This window comes from Carcharhinus amblyrhynchos, unplaced genomic scaffold (assembly GCF_965287045.1).
Source record: "Carcharhinus amblyrhynchos unplaced genomic scaffold, sCarAmb.v2.hapA scaffold_52, whole genome shotgun sequence".
Classification (NCBI taxonomy): Eukaryota; Metazoa; Chordata; class Chondrichthyes; order Carcharhiniformes; family Carcharhinidae; genus Carcharhinus; species Carcharhinus amblyrhynchos.
The window spans coordinates 17,333-36,435 of NW_027649793.1; the positions used below are offsets into that span (position 1 = coordinate 17,333).

At 46.6% G+C, this 19,103-nt stretch overlaps 1 pseudogene across 1 annotated transcript; it reads left to right on the forward strand.

Annotated features, from left to right (window-relative positions):
* Window positions 1-248: 248 nt before the first annotated feature.
* On the forward strand, window positions 249-18,519 carry LOC145337566 (zinc-binding protein A33-like; annotated as a pseudogene). The gene is made up of 6 exons (XR_013885370.1): window positions 249-719; window positions 807-902; window positions 996-1,229; window positions 1,735-1,757; window positions 3,518-3,633; window positions 17,918-18,519. The product of XR_013885370.1 is annotated as a zinc-binding protein A33-like (transcript).
* The last annotated feature ends 584 nt before the right edge of the window (window positions 18,520-19,103 follow it).

Consider the following 19,103-nt stretch of genomic DNA (forward strand, 5'->3'; position numbering starts at 1 on the left):
AGCGAGTTCAGACTGGTGAAAAATTCAATGGAATCTCTATCCCTCCCAACTCCACCACCTCTCTCTCTCCACTGCCAACATTCCCGGAGTTCCATCCACCCCCGACAGCTCAAAGATTTCCCTGCGCTAGTTCTCAGTTCGCGCCAGCTTTTATCTCCAGTGTGAAAGTGGTGAGGACATGGCCCGCTCTGTAATAATAATTCCCTGAGTGCTGCAGGGAACTTCATCGGGAATTAGCTGAACTGAGGATGTGCGGCAGTAACACCGAAACTGACTGCGGTTTGAATCAGGAAGTGCTGAGTGTGAAGATGGCTTCCAGACAACAAGCAGAGAGTTGGACCGAGGAGACAATTTGTCCCGTTTGTCTCGATTTCTTCACTGATCCGATAACACTGGAGTGTGGACACAACTTCTGCCGCTCCTGTATCATCCAGTGTTGGGAAAAAAAGGAGATAAACTCCTGCCCGGAATGTAGAGAGGAGTTTCGGGAAGAAAACCTTAGAGCCAGCTTGGCCTTAGCGAATCTGGCCGAGAAAGCTCGACAATTAAAGTTAAATCCGAAAGAGAAGAGAAGTAAATTTCACTGTGAGAAACATCAGGAAGAACTGGAGCTGTTTTGTGAAACTGAGAAGAAATTGATCTGTCTGATTTGTGTGACTGCGGAGGAACACAGAGAGCACCGCCTTCTGCAGATTAAAGAAGCTGTTGAAATCTACAAGGTAAAAGGGAAATATTATTTACCTGATAGTTATATCACTTTTCAACATCCAGCATTTTCACTCTGTGATTTTCTCACCCAATCCCAGGATCAGCTCAAATCTTCCTTAGATTCTCTCACAGAGAAGAAATCGGCGGTTCTACAAACAGAACAGAAACAGATACGGAAGATTTCTGAAGTTAGGGTAAGGTCTCTCTGTGCTGATTTTCTGGGATCTCGGTTAGTTTTGTTCCCTTTATCGCGGGACATTAATTATGTTTCACATTTCATTGGGTAGGAACAGTCGAGCAGTCTGCAGACCCACATCACATCCGAGTTCACTAAAATGCACCAAATTCTCATTGAGAAAGAACAGCGATTACTCAGAAATCTCAGGGAAGAAGAGGAGAGGATTCTAGAACCGATGGAGAGAAACCTTCGAGAGATTCAGGAGAATTTAAATTCTACTGAGGAGAAACTCTCAAAGTTGCAGAAACAGTTGGAGCAAAAAGACGAGCTGGTATTTCTGCAGGTGAGGAAATATATCGCAGCTCAGCTCAGGGAAACGTCACACAGTCACTAAATCACTGTGAAACTAATAGAGAATTTCCTGAAAAATAGCGAGATAATTGAACAGAATTTTGCGTCGAATCTGACGGCTCCCACACTGCTGATTCCTGTGAATACCTGTAATCTCATGAGAATGAGTTTTCTTGATTTTCACACTTCTTTCTGATTATTTCCGTGTTTGTCAAACTTAAGTTTTTCTTGAACTCCCATTGTAATCCAGTTCCAGTTCCATGTTGTGAGTGTGTGGGTGTGTCTGGTACGGTGTGTGAGAGTCACTGTGTCTGTGAGCGGGACTGATGTTCAATTCCAGTTTATTTGACTCTGCACAATCCTCCTTCCAAAATGCATCACTTTACACTTCCGTGTGAAATCTTATCTGCTCTGAGTCTGCTCATTTCACCAGTCTGTCTAACTGCTCCTGAAATCTGTTACTGTTACCCTCACTCTTCCCGATTCATTTCTTTTAGGAGGAAGCTCGTCGGAAGAGAAGGTAGGACATGTTCTTTACTGAAAATCTGCCGTTCGGTAAAATCACCCAGTAAAGTGTTGTTGTTTATTTATGTTTTTATTTCTTGTCACAACTTTAAAGGATATACAAAGAACAAATAACAACACAGCATGGGAAACAGGCCCAACGAGCCAGCGCTGCCATCTTAACAATGTGTTTTTCCTCCTCCACCCTTGACCCATGTCTATGCTTATGGTACCTCCATTGGAAACCAGATTAAGGGGAGAATAATTCAGGGACAATTTGTTACACCAATCAGCCTAAGAGCACATGTTTGGGGTGTGGGAGGAAACCAGAGCACCCGGATGAAACCTACACAACCACAGGGAAAATGCGCAAACTCCCACAGACACTGGCCCAAATCCATGTATCTGCACGGTTAGCAGTGATAGTCACTGAGCTGTTGTGGTACCCATCTGCTGGTCCAGTTTTAAGCATACACACACGACACAAAGTACTAGGCCACTCTCGAAACATCCAAGAGCAGCCACGCATGACCCACCGTGTGCATGCCCCTCGTTAGACAACAAGGTGGACCGACGCACCTGCGGAGTAAAAGAGAAAAACCATCAACAGATGTAACATTAGATTTCCAGGAACATCCCGAGGCTCTGATCCTTATTTAAAACAGTCTCCGATAACTGTTTCGCTCATGTGTCTATCTAAGTAAACCTTAAACAAGTCCAGCATTCCTGCTTTCACCACCTTACTTTGCAGTGCATTCCATACCCCCACGACCCTCTGTGTGAAAAACCACCCTCTAGCATCCAAATTATACCTCTCCCCCCTCACCCTAAGATTGTGACCCCTCGTGATATTTGTCTCCAATCTAGGAAAAAGCCTGCCACTGTTTACTCTATCTATACCCTTCATTACTTTATACACCTCTATCAGATCCCCCCTTAATCTCTGTCTTTCTAAGGAAAAGAGTCCCAGTTTACCCAATGTTTCCTCATAACCCAGTCCTTCCATACCAGGCAGCATCCTGGTACACCTCCTCTGCACTCTCTCCAGGGTCTCCATGTCCTTCCGGTAGTAAGGCGACCAGAACTGGACACAGTACTCCAAATGTGGTCTAACCAATGTTCTGTACAACTGTAGCATTAGACACCAGCTCTTGTATTATATACCCCTTCCTATAAAGGCTAGCATACCATAAGCTTTCTTCGCAACCTTCTCCACCTGTGTTGCCACCTTCAGAGACTTGTGCACTTGCACTCCCAGGTCCTTCTGCATTTCTATACTCTTAATAGGTCTACCCTTTATCATGTAACTCCCTCTACATTATTCCTTCCAAAATGCATCACCTCGCATTTATCAGGATTAAATTCTATCTGCCATTTATCTGCCCAATATACCAGCCTATCTATACGTTCTCCTGGCGCCAACAATTCACACACACTTCATTTGTTTGTATAATAAGTTTTTCCTTTATCTTTGCTCCACATGCTTTTTTGTAATGCAGCAAGTGGATAGGCTAAATGTTTATCATTTCCTGTAGGGTGTGATGTCTTGGTAACGAGTCTCTTCACAATTTTTGACCATTTTTCAGGGCACAGATTTTTCCATTCTCTGCCCATGAATTTCCAAGTTAGATTTTGTGCAGTTAGAGAAACAACATTAACATTTCACTTTGTACATTTTCTCTATCATCAAAAATGTTGCAAACTTGAAGATTTAACCAACTTCTAAAGTACTGTAACAAAGACAAATTTATGATATCAACAGTTTAATGTTCACAGGATTAGTGATGACATCAACACTCTCTCAGTATCTGCTGCCGCCCTGCCTGTCGGAAAGTACAAAGCTCCTTTACAGTACACAGTGTGGAGAGAAATGGTGAACTCCATTAACCCTGGTAAAAAAAAACATTAATTTTATTGATTAGCAGTCCAGTTACGAAGGGACTAAAGTGTCTTTAATGTCCCAGATTAAATGCTCAAATTGCCGACTGTTAATCCTTGGGCGGCACAGTAGAACATAAGAACATAAGAAATAGGAGCAGGAGTAGGCCATCTAGCCCTTCGAGCCTGCCCCGCCATTCAATAAGATCATGGCTGATCTGAAGTGGATCAGTTCCACTTTCCCGCTTTCTCCCCATAACCCTTAATTCCCTGACTATCAGAAACCTATCTACCCGTGACTTAAATATATTCAGCGAGGTAGCCTCCACCACTTCAACGGGCAGAGAATTCCAGAGATTCACCACCCTTTCAGTGAAGAAGTTCCTCCTCAACTCTGATCTAAACTGCACCCCCCCCCCCCCCAATCTTGAGGCTGTGTCCTCTAGTCCAGCTATCCTTTCTAAGCGGGAAGAATCTCTCTACCTCTACCCTATCCGTCCGTTTCATTATCTATAAGATCCCCCCTCATCCTTCTAAACTCCAACGAGTACAGACCCAGTCTATTTAGACTCTCTTCATAGACCAACCCCCTCATCTCTGGTATCAGCCTAGTGAACCTCCTCTGCACTCCCTCCAAGGCCAATCCTTCTGCAAGTGCAGCGACCAAAACTGCACACAGTACTCCAGCTGCAGCCTCACCAGTACCCTGTACAGTTGCAGCAAGACATCCCTACTTTTATATTCTATCCCTCTCGCCATAAAGGCCAACATTCCATTCGCCTTCTTGATCACCTGCCGCACCTGCAGACTGGGTTTTTGCGACACGTGCACAAGGACCCCCAGGTCCCTCTGCACCATAGCATGTTGCAGCTTTTCACCTTTTAAATAATAATCCCTCCTACTACTATTGTGACTAGTGCGGTAGACAGAGGGGAACTGGTGGATGTGGTGTTTTTAGATTTCTAAAAGGCATTTGACAAGGTGCCTCACAAAAGGTTGCTGCAGAAGGTTAAGGTGCATGGAGTTGGGGGAAGGTGTTAGCGTGGATAGAGGATTGGCTGTCTAATAGGAAGCAAAGAGTTGGTAGCATAGTGGTTAGCACTGCTGCTTCACAGTGCCAGGGACCGATTCCCGGCTTGGGCCATGTCTGTGTGGAGGTGCACGTTCTCCCTCTGTCTGTGTGGGTTTCCTCCAGGTGCTCTGGTTTTCTCCCATATCATGAAAGACATGCTGGTTAGTGGCATTGACCCAAAGAGGCACCAGACTGTGGCAACTAGGCGAATTTCACAGTAACTTCATTGCAGTGTTAATATAGAGCCTTACTTGTCACTAATAAATAAACTGCTCATATTTTGTTTTCTGTGGGTTCCCCCGGGTAAATGTCTGAAGCATTGTGTGTCAAAGCATTGAAAGGATCTGTATAACCAGAAGAGTGGAGTATGAATCTCAGGATGTGAAATAGAATTGCTCTAGGAGATTTGACTGGTCCCATCTCAGTCTGGGAAACAACTTTATCATTGATCAGGAAGGCACACAGACGTTAGAGAGCAAGTGATAAATGGCAGGTAACCTGTTCAGTGGAAGTGGAAACATGAATCAAGAGGAGGGGCTGCAGAAACTGCAAGTTTGCACTGTATAAGGGAGGGAGCGTGTTGATCTTTTTGAAATGTTCAAGGTTCAAAAAAAAAAGGGGTGATTGTAAACATCCATAGGTTTAACACAGTCACAGAGTCTAGATCAAAGTATGTACGGATTTAAATCTAGAATAGGGAGGATGACAGGGCAGTTTGGATTGAGTGAGGTTGAGTTTTTGAGTGACTCCATTGAGGTAGTGAACCAGTGAACCCACTGCTCACTCTATGAATTTGATCAGAGGCCCAATGCATTCTGAATGATGATCTTCAGAACAACGTCACTGGCCAGTTTCCCACTGGTTTGCAGTGTGGGGAAATGTTTTGTGGTTCCTTGAGAGGGGACAGGGACAAGTAATCCTCATGAATATGCAGCGGGGGTGAGAGAGAGGAAAAGGAGCAGTGAGCAGCAGTAAGCAAAATAACTCATCTCCTGGTCACAGAGAAATCATGAAAAGCTGCCTCAATTCCTGCATCGTGAGCTTAAACACTTCAGAACAACTGGAATAATTTTGAGGAACAATAATTGTGTGGGACCTTATCAAAAGCTTTCTGAAAATCTAAATACATTCCGTCCACCAGTTATGCTTCACTATTCTGTTGGTTGCATCTTGCACATTTTAAAAAGTCTGACAACACCAGGTTTTAGTCCAACCTATTTTTTTGATAATATACTCACTAGCTTTCGGGGTTACCCCCTTCGTCAGGTGAATGGAGAGTTCTGGCCTCAGACAGAGCATATAAAGCACAGACAGTTTAGAGATTACTGTGCTTATAATTACAGAGCATATAAAGCACAGACAGTTTAGAGATTACTGTGCTTTATATATGCTCTGTCTGAGGCCAGAACTCTCCATTCACCTGACGAAGGGGGTAACCCCGAAAGCTAGTGAGTATATTATCAAATAAATAGGTTGGACTAAAACCTGGTGTTGTCAGACTTTTTACTGTGTTTACGCCAGTCCAACGCCGGCATACCCACATCTTGCACATTTTCACAGTGGTTAGTACTGCTGCTCACAGTACCAGGGATCTGGGTTTAATTCCGGCCTTGGGTAACTATCTGTGTGGAGGTTGCACATTCTCCCCATGTCTGTGTGGGATTCCTCTGGGTGCTCCAGTTTTTTCCCACGTTCTAAAGGTGTGCAGGCTGGTAGATTGACCACTGTAAAATAAAATGTCCTTTAGTATCCCAAGGTGTGTTGATTAGATGGATTATTCATGGTAAGTATTTTGGGTTATGGGGAGAGGGCCTGGGTAAGATATTCCTCAGAGAGACACTGCAGAGGGCCAAAATGTCAAACTTCAGCACTGGATTCCCTTTCATAATCCATCTTGACAAAGCTTAAATTTAGCATTATTTTCTCCCACATCCTTTGTTAAAGATTCTTGCATTTCCTCTCCTACTGATGTCAGCTAATCAGTCTGTCATTTGTCATATTCTCTCTCTCTCCTCTCTTAAACATTGGGTTACATTTGCACCTTCCAATCTGCAGGAACCATTCCAGAGTCTGTAAATTTTTGAAAGATGACCATCAATGCATCTATTTTCTCTACAGTCATCTCTTTCCTCATCTGAAGTCTGGGAGAATTACCTACTTTAAATCCCATTATTTTCTCTACTCTTAGTCTTACAAGCAAGATAAAAGTAAGAGTCTCGCAGTTCCTCATTAATACCAGTCCCTTTATCGTCCATTCTTTATGGGAGGTTTTTGGTGATCATTGACATTTGGGTGGATTATTGACAATGGTTGTGTGTTCTACCTTGGTCGTTTAAATTAACATGAAGTTTATGGTGTCTGTGACCACATTTTTCCTGTTAATTCACACTTCCCTCATGTTAATTATTTATGTTAAAATATAAGATTTATAGTATTAACTGTTTGACTTGAACAGTAAAATTATTCTTCATTTTACTGCTCATCCTAATTTGGGATCCCAAGGAGTCAGACGCTATCCTACAAGGCACTGGGCATTAAATACAGTACACCTGGAACTGAACGCCAGTCTATCACAGGGCCTGCACTCACACACAAACTAAGAGGCAATCAACCATGGCCAGTCGACCTAACTTGCAAATCTTTGGTTTGTTCATGGAAACTGGAGCACCCAGTGAAATGGGGAGCATGTGCAAACTCCTCTCTGACGCTCAAGACTGGTTGGAATCAGGGTCCCTAGAGCTGTGAGGCAGCAGTTCTCACCACTGTGCCACCTCTAAAATTATTGTGTTTCTTTCACATTCGGGAATCTTATGATATTACCTATTGCAAAGGCTCATGTGACACCGGAAGATTGGGAAAATTTTAACGATCAACAAAGGCTCACTAAAAAAGATACAGAGAGCACAGATAAATTATGAAAGTGCAAAATATAAAAACAAGTGCAAAATATAAAAATGGACAGCAAAAGCCTCCATAAGGATGTAAAAAAGGAAAAGAGTAGTGAAAGTGAATGTTGGTATCTTGGAAAATTAGGCTGGAAATTAATGTTGGGAAACACAGAAATGGCTGAGATCCTAAATCAATATCTTGCCTCAGTTTTCACGATGGAGAATAGGAGTACCATCCCAATAACAACAGAAAATTCAGAGGTCATAGAAAGAGAGCAAATTGGGATTATCCTCATCACTAAGAAAAAGGGACATAGGAACACAAGTAGGCCATTCATCCCCTCTAACCCCACTCTGCTATTCAATGAGATCAATCGCTGATTGTGGTCTAACTCCATATACTTGCCCTAGGCTTATATACCTTGATGCCGCTGCTCAATAAAAGTATCATAGACTTAAAGTAGTGTGGCACAGCAGCACAGTAGTTAGCATTTCTGCCTCACATACCCAAGGACCGAGGTTCAATTCTGGTCGTAGGTAACTGTGTGGAGTTTGCATATTTTCCCTATGTCTGTGCGGGTTTCTTCCGGGAGCTGTGGTTTCCTCCCACGCTCCAAAAAAATGTGTGGGCTAGGTGGATTACCCCTTAATGTCAGGGAGATTAGCAGGGAAAATATATAGAGTTACAGGGATAGTTGTTGGTGCAGCCTTGATGGTCCAAATGGCCTCCTTCTGCATTGTAGGGATTAAACCTGACAATTGAACCAGCATCCACCACTATTTGAGAAAGAGATTTCCAAACCTTCACCACTCTGTACATGTAGAATTGTTTTCTACCATCTCTCCTGAACAACTTCATCCTAATTTTTAGATTATGGCCCCTGGTTCCAGAGCTTTCAACAATTTATTCTTATCCACTCTGACCTTCTCTGAATATTTTGTAGACTTCTATTAGATCACCCCTCAACCTCCTGAATTCAAGAGAATAAAGGCCAAATTTATCTAATCTCTCCTTGTAACTAAACCCCTGAATCCAGGTATCATTCTTGTACATCTGCTTGGAACTCCTTCCAGGGCCAAAACATCCTTCCTAAGGTATGAAGTCCTTCCCTGCTCATAATACTCTAAGTGGGGTCTAATGAGGGTTTTAGACAACTGAATCTTTGACTAATTTGCTTTGAGTTCTTCAAAAATGTAACAAGCAAAGTGGATAATGATGATCCTGTAGATGTAGTATATCTGGAGTTCCAGAAAGCATTTGATAAGGTGCCACACAAATGATTAGTACACAAGGTTAGTTCACATGGGGTGAGGGAATAATTCATTAGTTTTGATCGAAGATTGGCAAACGAACAGGTAGCAGTAAGTCAGGATAAATGCGTGTTTTCTGAGTTGGCAAGATGTAACTAGTGGGGTGCCACAGGGTTCAACCCTCAGGCCCCAACTATTTACAATCTATATTAATCACATGCATACAGGAATAGTGGATGCCATAGCCAAATTTTCAGATGACACTAAAATAGGTGGGATGATAAGTTGTGATAACAAAAGAAGAAATATATAAATGGGCAATGGTTAGTTTAAGTGAATAGGACAAAATTTGGCAGATGGAGTTTAAAGTGAATAAGTGTGATGCTATCCACTTTGGTAGGAAAAATACAAAGGCAATTTATTAGTGACCTGGGTGTCCTAATGCATGAATTGCAAAAAAACCTCAGATGCACATATAGTAGATCATAAGGAAAGCAAATGGAATATTTATATTTATTGTTAAAGGAATATAACAAAAGCCTTGCTGCCATTGTACAAAGCATTTGTGTGACCTCACTTAGAATATTGTGTACAGTTTCGTCCCCTTGAGGAGGGATGGAATTGCATTGGAGGTGGTTCAGAAAAGGTTCACAAGCTTGATTCTGGAGATGAAGGTTTTGGCTTATGATGAGAGGTTAGCCAGTTTAGGTCTATGCTCTCTGGAGCTGAGAAAAATGTGAGGAGATCTAACTGAGGTGTACAAGATGATGAGGGACATTAACAAAGCAGACTTAATGCAGGTGTTTCCTTTTGTGGGGCAATTTAAACCAAAAGGTGATAGTTTTAAGATACAGGGTGGCGGATTTAAAAGACAGAAGAGGAGAAGTTACAGGGGTGATTCCCCCACTGCAACACAGACGTATTTTGGAGGGTTGGGTCATGAGATGCATGTGTTAGCCATTTTGTGGGTTCCCCATGAGCCTTGTGCCCCATGCATATCTCCCAACCAGAGACCCGGAACACGCTGAAAACTGGCATGCCTCTGATTTGCATCATTACCATACTTTAGCATGCCATTATCGGGAACGACAGTCTCCACCCACGTTAGCATCTCCCACCTCTTTGACATGATGTCACACCCCAGGAACAAGTGCAGCCGCTATTTCCCCTCCAAACCGACCTCGGCCCACAAACCATCACATGACCCTTCCCCAGCCTCTCTCATCCCACCACCATATCCCCCAGAAACATCCAAACCTGTTAATGTGCCTGGGCTGGCAGTGGTTGTGTGTCTTGGTTGAAAGCTGGAGGATGATGACCACTCGCTGTTGTGCACACTGGGATGCTCTCTCTGGTGCCACTCAAGCCTGATTCCTAACCTTTACTCCGAATGTACGCTGCCACCCTGGCCCATGTAGCTGCAAGGGCTGGGGACATATGTTTGTTGGGCAATCAGGGGGTAGGGGTGGGGGTAGGGGGTGGGGCTCTGCTGCTCCCTGGACATTGGGAATCCCAGCAATGGCAGCGAAGCCTAGAGCCCGGGCCTCCTGCTGCACATGGCCCAAATCGAAGTTTATGTACTGCCCTGCCTGGACAAACAGGCAAACATATCTGTGCACGGAGGCTTGGGAGATCCCAATGCGGCCACCACTGGGTGCCTGAGATGAGCCAAAAGTGTAAAATTCAAGGCATCTGTCACCTTTACGTCCACAGGAAGCGGGTGGCCACCCCTCCCCTGAGGTACCAGGCTTGCGAACACCTTGCACCAAGAGTCTGGTGGATGTTGGGGAAGGTATGGCAGGTACTCTCTAACATGCAGCTGAGTCTCCAAGGGACAACAGACAGCACCTCTATGCAAAGGAATGGGGACCACTCAGCACTTTGCGAGTGGACGGGTGGCCTTCAACCGTGTCCTCTTAGTGAACTACAACTTTCTAACTTAGTGCGGTCTCCTGCTTCTCCTTGCTGTTATCCCAGGATGCACATTGGAGGTTGTGTCCAGTTGTGATGCACGCCCCGTTCCTGTGATGCCCTTGGCGGATGTCCGCTGTGTGGCCGGGACCTGGAGGGCCCCAGCTGCCCAGCAGATCTGTTCCTCCAGCTGGCCCTGAGATGCCCCGGTGTGAGGAAGGGGGAAATCAGAAGGTCTCGGGACGCCCAGGATCTCCCGGGTGGAAGGCCCAGCATGACCAAACCCCAGCCGTAGCCAACAGTTTCACCCACACGCTCCCAACACATTGGCTAAGGAAACCTGTGCCTCCTGGATGCTGCCCACACCCTCGCTCGTGGCCTGCTGTGTCTCCAGGTGGTCACAATCCTTGCAATGTTGGCCTGGTTCACACGCTGTGTCAGCACCACCTCCTGCACCAGCACTCTGTTGGACTCCCCTAAACTGCCTTGCAGTCGCAGCATGGTTGCTGTCAGACCTTCCACAACCCTCCGTGTTTCCTGATGCATCGCCACCAGCCTTGGACTCGAAGCTCGGCATCTGGCTTGGGGACAGCTGAATCCTCGCCTCTGGCTGACCTCTATGTGCCCGAGCCCTAGGATGAGCATCAGTGTCTGTGATGTGCTCACCAGATAGTGACTCAGAAGCCTCAACACTAAAGCTACCCACTGTGGTGATAGTCTCTGTATTCGTGGGTTGTGTGGTAGATGCCGGTGCCGTTTCAGTGGTGCTGTCCTCAGAAGATTCTTCAAAGTCTCCCTCCAAGGTATTCTCCAGGGGGATCGTGGGCAGTTTGCTCCAGAACAGCGGAAGTGGGGGTGGTGGTGGGATCACCAATACCCAAAGGGCCAGGTTCCCCTGGGTCCAAAACTGCAAACAAAACACACATTAGGAGAAGGGAGGTCAAACATTCAAAACAGCATCACACTTATTTCAAAGAGGACTTACATTGAGGGCTATGCTTATGCTCACTTGCAAACTGGATGCCGACCTGGCTGTCCGTCACCATTCTGGATAAACTATCTCCCCCTGCCAACTCCACGGTACGCTCTTCAACGCTGGTCAGCTGCTGCAGGTCAGGCACACCATCACCACTCTGTGCCCTCACGTAGCGGTTATGCTTTTCTGCTGTAGGAGCATGAGGTGTCTCGCAAGCATTAATATATTCAAATGCATGGTGTGTAATGTGTGCCTGTGTCTCGGGAGTTTTGTGCTGGCAGTTGAGGGGAAGAGGGTCACCACTGAAGGGTGCTTGTTGAGGGGTGAGGGGAAGGGGTTAGATTCTGTTCCTGGGGGAAGGGGGCCTTGTTGAATGCTCGCACAGGGTTTAAGATCTGTGCCAAGAAAGTGCGGAGTTCCATGTGGGATGCTCACTCACCCTTGCTGCTCAAAGAAGGTTGTACAGTTTTTTCTGCCCCTGCCGGCCAGAGCACAGTGTCAGGCTCCAGGCATTCACCACTTCTGCCACCTCCCCCCACAATGCCATGGTGACTGCACCCCTTGGACGAGGCACCTGGCTGGGGAAGAGCGACTGAATTCTCTCCTCCATGGCATCAAGCAGGCGCTCTTGGTCGGCCTCAGTGAATCTTGGGGCTGATTTGCTCAAATATATCTTTGTGGTGTGATTAGTTGTGTGTCCATTCCTGCAGTTTATATACAGCTCTTGGGGGGTGGCGGTTGCAGGGACTTTGGCCAGTCAAGGGACAGTTGGCAACAAATCCTTGTGAGAAATTTTGAAGGCTGCTTTCAATTGAATGTTATGCGTCCCTCGGGGTGCTGAGTGACTGCCATTCAATAAGCCGCTGTGTCCTGGGGGAGGTGCAATACTCAGAGCTCCGAATTAATAAGCTGCTGTGTTCAGGGCAGGTGCAATACTGAGGACTCCCATTCAAGAGAGGGAATGCTCACAAGCTGGGGTTGTGTATGGTAGCACAACGCAAGTTCTCTGCAGGGCAGCAGTGAAGTCAGCATGTTCAAGGGGTGGGGTATCCACATTATCCAGATCCGTGGGGCATGGGGTGAGTAGGTAGCAATGTCAGTGCGAGGGGAGGGGTGGGGGGGGCAGGGTGTGCAGTGATGTCTGTACAGCGGGGGTGGGGGGGGTATCGATGTCTGTCAGGAAGGGGCAGCAATGTCTGTGTGGTGGGGGAGGGATGTCACTCTGGGGGTGGGGGAGGTGGTGCAGCAAAGTCAGTAGTGGGTGGGGTTGCCAATGATAAGGCCGGTGATGTCTGCATGGAGATTGTCTCTGCGGGGGAACTGGTTTGGGGGCCACCGATGAGGCCAGCAATATCTGTGGGGGTGGGAGGGTGTTGTGGGGAGCAGCAGTGTTTGTCGTGGGGCTGTGGGGGCAGGCAATGTCTGAGGGGGTTGGAGGGCAGTGCTGGGAGATCTTTTCAGTGATCTCCCAGAGATGTGCACATGCACAGATTCCCGCTCATCTTACAGATTTCAGGCTGTTTGGTGTGAGTATGCTGTGCCCCACAGCATTTAATAATATTCATCATTGTGATTCCTGCAATGCACTGAATGTGGGAGATTCGGGTCTGAAGTTGCACTGAACAGACAGTTGTGGTTTAAACCAGTTTTCCCACCAGTTCCCTCACAGTCATCGCAGGCCTCATCGCTGACCCCTGAAACCATCCCACAGACATGATCGGGACAGATTTTTAATTAGTTTGGCATTGAAGGGGCAGGAAAGTGGAGTTGAGGCTCAGACAAGATTAACCAGGATTGTATTAAATGGCGGAGCAGGTTCGAGAGGCTAAATTGCCTACTCCTGCTCCTAATTCTTATGATTTATACTCTTAGTAAATAACAGGGATTTCAAATTAGATCCAAGAACTAAAACATGATTGGTCCTATTCTGGACACTATCAAATATTAAGGTTTCATCCAAGATCGTAACAAATTTAGGGTTTGGTCTGGTCTGGTATTGTACCAAGAGAAAATGCAGAATTCTAGGGTACAGAGGGAGCTGGATGTCCTGGTGCATAAATCAGAAAACGTTAGTCTGCAGGTCCAGCAAGTAATTAGGAATATAAAGAGGACGTTAGTATCTATTGCAAAGATATCCAGGTATAAAAATATGCAATTGTCCCTGCAGGGGCACAGGACCTTAGTGAGACCATATCTGGAGTAATGAGTACTATTTCTATCCCCTTCTAAGATCATGAGACCATAAGATATGGGAACAGATGGAGGCCATTTGGCCTATCAAGTCTGCTCTGCCATTTAATGTTACCATAACTGATCAAACAGAGGCATTTTCTCCTCACCTATGTCTTAAATGGGTGACCCCTTACTCTGAGATTATGCCCTCTTATCCTAGACTCTGCCACAAGGGGAAACAATGCCTTAGTGTCTGTCCTGTCAAGCCTGCAGAGAATTATATAGGTCTGAATAAAGTCCCCTCTCAATCTTCTAAACTCCAATGAGTACAGGTCCAACTCACTTACCCTCTCCTCATGAGAAAATGTCTCCATACCTGGAATCAATCTAGTGAACCTTCTCTGGACTGCCTCCAATGCCAGTATATCTTTCCTTGGATAAGGGGACCAGAATTGCTGTTGTCTAACTCGTGCCTTGTATAGATCGCCCTATTTTTATACTCCATTCCCTTTTAAGTAAAGATGAACATTCCACTTGTCTTTCCTAATACCTGCTGAACTTGCATGCTAGCTTTTTGTAATCAATGCATGAGGACCTAGAAATCCCTCTGAGCTGCAGCTTTCTGCAGTCCTTCTCCATGTAAATAATATTCAGCTTCTTTATTCTTCCTATCAATGTGCATAACTTCACATTTTCTTACATGATATTTCATGTGCCAAATGTTTGTCACACAGCAAACCTGTCTGTTTGTAGACTCTTTGGGGATGACATTACCATTATACCCCACCAGCTGATGGGCGGAGTGAGCTGGTAAGATTGCCAGAGAGCTGAGAAGTCAGGTTCACACCCGGTTTCTCACCTCACGCGATCTTACCGGCACCGGGCATCAGGCTCGATAAATCTTGCACCTGGAACGGATGCAAGGTTGAATGTATTATTTAAATTTATTGTAATACTAATTTAAACAGAATAAGCAAGCCTGGGATAGAATTATCTGGGATCACTTGCCTGTGTGGCCACACTCCAGTGAGGATCATGTATTGTCCCCCATCAATCTCTCCTTCTTACCTCAGTATTTTCCACTATCTCTCTCGCTACTTCACACAATCAATCTCTCTGCCAAGCACTTACCTTTCCCTCCCACTCTCTATCCCCATTCTCCATCCACTCTCCCAGTCGGCCCCTTCCCATGCTCTTATTCATTTTCACATACATTCTCCTCCTGCCCCTCCTCTTCAAAGAACAGTAAGATCAATAGGTTACATTGGGAGAGCCATTTGAAAAGCAGGTGGGTGTGGAGGGGGTGTTTCAGGAAGAGGAGAGACAGATGGAGAGGTTAAAAGAACTCTGCTCGCCCCCAGCCCAGCAACACATACTACCCCCATTCCCCACCACAGCTCCCCAGCAACTCACACTCCCCCTTACACGGTCCCCGAACAATGCACACTCCCCATATCCCCACACATAAGAACATAAGAACATAAGAAATAGGAGCAGGAGTAGGCCATCTAGCCCTTCGAGCCTGCCCCGCCATTCAATAAGATCATGGCTGATCTGTCGTGGCTCAGTTCCACTTTCCCGCCCTCTCCCCATAACCCTTAATCCCCTCTCTTATCAAAAACCCATCAACCCGCTTCTTAAAAATATTTAGCGAGGCAGCCTCGACCACTTCAACGGGCAGAGAATTCCAGAGATTCACCACCCTTTGAGTGAAGAAGTTCCTCCTCAACTCCGTTCTAAACCGCCTCCCCTTTATCTTGAGGCTGTGCCCCCTAGTCCTACTGTCTTTTTTGAGCGGGAAGAGTCTCTCCACCTCTATCCTATCCATCCCATTCATCATCTTATACGTCTCAATGAGATCTCCCCTCATTCTTCTAAACTCTAACGAGTACAAGCCCAGTTTATTCAGTCTCTCCTCATAGCTCAATCCCCTCAACTCCGGTATCAGCCTAGTAAACCTCCTCTGCACTCCCTCCAGGGCCAAAATATCCTTGCGCAGGTGCGGCGCCCAAAACTGCACACAGTACTCCAGCTGCGGCCTCACCAATGCCCTATACAGCTGCAGCAAGACCTCCCTACTTTTATATTCAATCCCCCTCGCTATGAAGGCCAGCATCCCCTTCGCCTTCCTGACCACCTGCTGCACCTGCAAGCTGGGTTTTTGCGACTCATGCACAAGGACCCCGAGGTCCCTCTGCACCGTCGCCTGCTGCAGTTTTTCGCCACGTAAGTAATAATCCTTCCTACCATTCTTCCTACCAAAGTGGACCACCTCACACTTGCCAACATTAAATTCCATTTGCCATTTCCTGGCCCATTCGCCCAGCCTATCTAGATCCTTCTGCAGACTCTCCACACCCTCCGCACAATTTGCCTTTCCCCCAATCTTGGTGTCATCAGCAAATTTCGACACCCTGCACTCGGTTCCCTCCTCCAGATCATCTATATAAATGGTAAATATCTGAGGCCCCAGCACCGACCCCTGGGGCACCCCACTAGTCACCAACCGCCAATCCGAATAGCACCCATTGACCCCCACTCTCTGCCTCCTATTTGACAACCAATCCTCTATCCACGCTAACACCCTACCCCCAACTCCATGTCCCCTGACCTTCTGCAATAACCTCTTGTGAGGTACCTTGTCAAACGCCTTCTGAAAATCCAGAAAGACCACATCCACCGGCTCTCCTCTATCCACTGCCCTAGACACATCCTCATAGAACTCCAGTAAATTTGTCAGACACGACTTCCCTTTAATGAAACCGTACTACCCACATTCCATCACAGAACTCACCATCACACACTTCCCACATTCCCCAACCCACAGACCCACAGCAACACACACTCCTTATACCTCCCCAGTACCCCTGCAATGCACACTCACCACATTATCCCCCACAGCTCCCCAGCAAAACATACTCCCCACATCGCACCCCCCCCCCCACCCCCCCGTCACAAGACAACCAGCAACACAGCTGTCCTCATTTCCCCTCCACTCACAAACACAAACCTTGAATCCATGCAGTCCAGGCCTGAAACAGCACTTCTTAACAAATTCTGAGGCTACAGCCCTGCCATTTCAGGGCGTTTCCAGCCCATTCCCCGCCAGCAACAGCCCTTGCTGCTGCCAGCACTAGGACCCAGATTCAGCAATAAGACCCAAGATCAGCGCTCAGACTTGGGTCAGCGTTGAGAATCCAAAGTCGAACCCCGTGAACAGCATCAGCCTCTCACCGCACTACAAAATGCAACCTGTACAGCATGAAACAACCTCCAGCAACACAGAGCCATTTGAAACCTGAGACTTACCTCCTCACTCACCCTCTCTGCTCTCTGAATGCGACTGGTGTTTTCCTCATTGATTCTAACTGCAGCAAATAAGCTGGGATGATTCAGAGTGAATTTTGTTAACTACATTGTGATGAATACAAATGATGCAAATTGATGCTTCACCCATTTTGTGCAGGCTCCCGATTGTGCCAATTTTTTTGGTGGTAAAATGGGAATGGATACAAAAATGGGCTCCATTCCAGCTGGTCATATCATGCCAGATTTTATGACACTTTTCCAGCACAAAACGGCCACAATGAGGTTGTTAAATTCTGCCCATACGCTCCACATCTTCATATTGTTCTCTTACAGCCTGCCACAATATCTGCCACCCAGTTGCTGTCTATACACTGTATCTAAAACCTTCAGGCTCTGACTTGCCCTCTCCCTCATGTTGCTCTCATTCTCTCTCTTCACCCTCCTGCTCCCTCTGGTTGCTGCTCTGTTTTCCCTCAGCCCATTTCAGTGCTCCATCTCCTTCTCTTCCTCCTCCCTTTCTCTCCCTTCATCCTCACATCTCCTTTCTGCTCTCTTCCCACTCGTCTCCCCTCCCTCTGTTCCATGCACCCATCATATTTCTGCTGTTTTTCCCCTCCGGCTCACAAACCTCTCTCCTCTCTTCCTCACTCCTCACACTCTCTCCCCTCCCCACCCCCTCTCTCTAAATCACTGACTGTGTTATTTTAACTTTCCCCCAGCTCCAGCCTCTCTGACTCTGGATGCGAACACAGCGAATCCCTGGCTCATCCTGTCTGAGGACCGGACCAGTGTGAGACTCGAAGACAAACGGCAGCCGCTCCCTGACACCCCGGAGAGGTTTGATTACTGGCCCTTTGTCCTGGGATCAGAGGGATTCACATCAGGGAGACATTACTGGGAGGTGGAGGTTGGGGAGAAGACAGAGTGGTTTCTGGGAGTGGCCCGAGAGTCTGTGAAGAGGAAAGGGAAAATCTCCCCGAGACCTGAGACCGGATTCTGGATGGTGAGGCTGAGACCCGGAAGAGGTTATTTTGCCCTCACCTCCCCCTCACCGACCCCCCTCACCCCGAGTGTGAATCCCCGGAAGATCGGGGTTTTCCTGGACTATGAGGGTGGACAGGTGTCATTTTACAATGCGGACAACATGTCCCATCTCCACACTTTCACCCACACTTTCACTGAGAGAATTTTTCCCTTCTTCTTTCCGGGATGGAATAACAGCGGGGAAAATTCGGCGCCGCTGACAATCTGCGGGATTAAAGGTCTCTAACAGATCCATCCCATAATTTCACACCGTCTCCCTGCCTCCTGCCAGCTGTAAACTGATGGAACCTGTTCATATTGTGGTTATTATATAGAATTATAATTTACATTGGGGGCTCCATGGTTACATTTGTAAAATGATTCTTCAAACAGAACAATCTGAGAACCACTGGAATAGAAACAGTTTTTCTCAAAGATTCCACAGTTCATCATTAAATCCAAGAAGCAGAAACTCAACATGTTGTTTGTGTCTGTCACTGAGTGAGGGAGGCGGGATTCCGGGGAATGGAGAAGTCGATTGGCCGCAGCTCCTGTCACTCTGAGTGAGGGAGGCGGGATTCCAGATTCCTGGAAGGTGATTGGTTAGAATCCCTTGACTCTGAGCGAGGAAGGGTCTGAAAGTCTATTGGTCAGAATGCCTGTCATTCTGAGCGAAGGGGCGGCCCGCCTGCGGAATCGGGAAGCGGATTGGCCGCAGTGGCTTTCATTCAGCTGAAGAGGCGGGTTTCGTGGGTCTCGGAAACGGATTGGTCAGAGCTCCTGTCATTCACAGTGAAGGAGGCGGGTTTGAGAGGAATGGGGAAGCCGATTGGCCGGTGTGGTGTTATTTACATTGAGGGAGGCGGGGAATGTGAAAGCTCA